The sequence below is a fragment of the Pinus tabuliformis genome, chromosome 1_1 (genome assembly GCF_031772625.1).
Source record: "Pinus tabuliformis cultivar Carrire ecotype Pingquan chromosome 1_1, CPIR1, whole genome shotgun sequence".
NCBI classification, from domain to species: domain Eukaryota; kingdom Viridiplantae; phylum Streptophyta; class Pinopsida; order Pinales; family Pinaceae; genus Pinus; species Pinus tabuliformis.
In genome coordinates, this window is record NC_142297.1 from 627,146,967 (window position 1) to 627,148,446 (window position 1,480).

Consider the following 1,480-nt stretch of genomic DNA (forward strand, 5'->3'; position numbering starts at 1 on the left):
TCAGATAATCAAGCCATTTGCTGAGATGAAAAACTGGGTCAACTGAAGAAAAATCACTACATTTTGTTTCATCAAATACTCTTTGAAGATTAGTAAAACTGCACACAGTTTGTCTACACTCAGCAATCATAGACTTCAGATCTGTTAGCCTTTTTTTCTGATATATCAAAAGGAAAACTCCAAGCTCTGTATCTCTGGAACTCCAGCTCTTAGTCTGTTTGAAGAGGAAGTAACTCATCATTGGCCAGTCCAATAAACAAGAAGACATGGATCATGCACCAACGGACCAAAAAAAATATGTTTTTGCAACAACAGTTACTCCATGACTTGTTTTAATTACACACACCTTTCAAGCTGTTGCTGCTAACAGTGAAAGTGGTGATGTTCTATCCGGTGTGAAAACTAGCCTACCATCTGAGCTTCTGTTAGGATGTGAGATAGCAATAGATGAACCATGCTTGTATGAAGAAAATGAGACAATGAATTCATCAAGATTTTCATTTCTTGTAGGTGTGTCTGCCGAAGGAGGTTCAGAAGGTGGCACAGGATGTGCTTTATCGCCTGCAAGCATTTCTACTACTTCTCTCATACTAGGTCGAGCTTTGGGATGAGGATGGGAACAAAGCAAACCCAGTTCAAGAATGAGCCCAACTTCTTCAACATGGTACTCATTAAGAAATCTAGGATCAACTGCTTCCAAAAGCTTTCCCTTGGAATGCAACTCTCGAACCCAGTCAACCAAAATTAATTCTTCGGGAGACATCTTCGGCTCAATGGGTCTTCTTCCACAAGCCACTTCAAGCAATAAAGCCCCAAATCCGAACACATCAGTGCTTGTTGTGGCCTTACCAGTACGAGGAAGCTCTGGAGCAAGGTATCCAATAGTTCCAACTACATGGGTGATGTGAGGATTTGAACCATGTTCATATAAACGAGCAAGCCCAAAGTCCCCTAACCTGCCATTCAAATATGCATCTAATAATACATTGCTTGCTTTGACATCTCTATGGACTACTGTCTGCTCCCATTCTTCATGAAGATAAAGCAAAGCCGAAGCAACCCCTTTCAAAATTGTATACCTCTGCGACCAAGTCAACATATTTTGTGTGCTCTCAAACAAGAGCTTGTCAAGGCTACCATTTGGCATGTAATCATAGATAAGCAGAAGCTCTTCCTTATACCCACACCAACCTTGAAGTTGAACTAAGTTCCAGTGCCTCAGCTGGCCAATTATTGCAATCTATGCAATAAATTCCCTCACCCCTTGCTTGGATTCATGCGAAACCCGCTTCACTGCAACTTCCCGCCCAGTGCTGGGAATAATGCCCTTATAAACCCTGCCAAAACCTCCAAACCCCAGCAGATGTTTGTCCCTAAATCCCTTTGTGGCCACTTTAAGTTCACTGTAGGGGAATCTATGAGGACCATATTCAAGCTCCCATTTTTCAATCACCTCACTCTGTCGAATCCCCCTAATAAG

General features: G+C 42.0%; 1 pseudogene; it reads right to left on the reverse strand.

The window, feature by feature from the left end:
- Positions 1 to 349: 349 nt before the first annotated feature.
- Positions 350 to 1,147, reverse strand: LOC149214882 (L-type lectin-domain containing receptor kinase IV.2 pseudogene; annotated as a pseudogene).
- Positions 1,148 to 1,480: the final 333 nt, after the last annotated feature.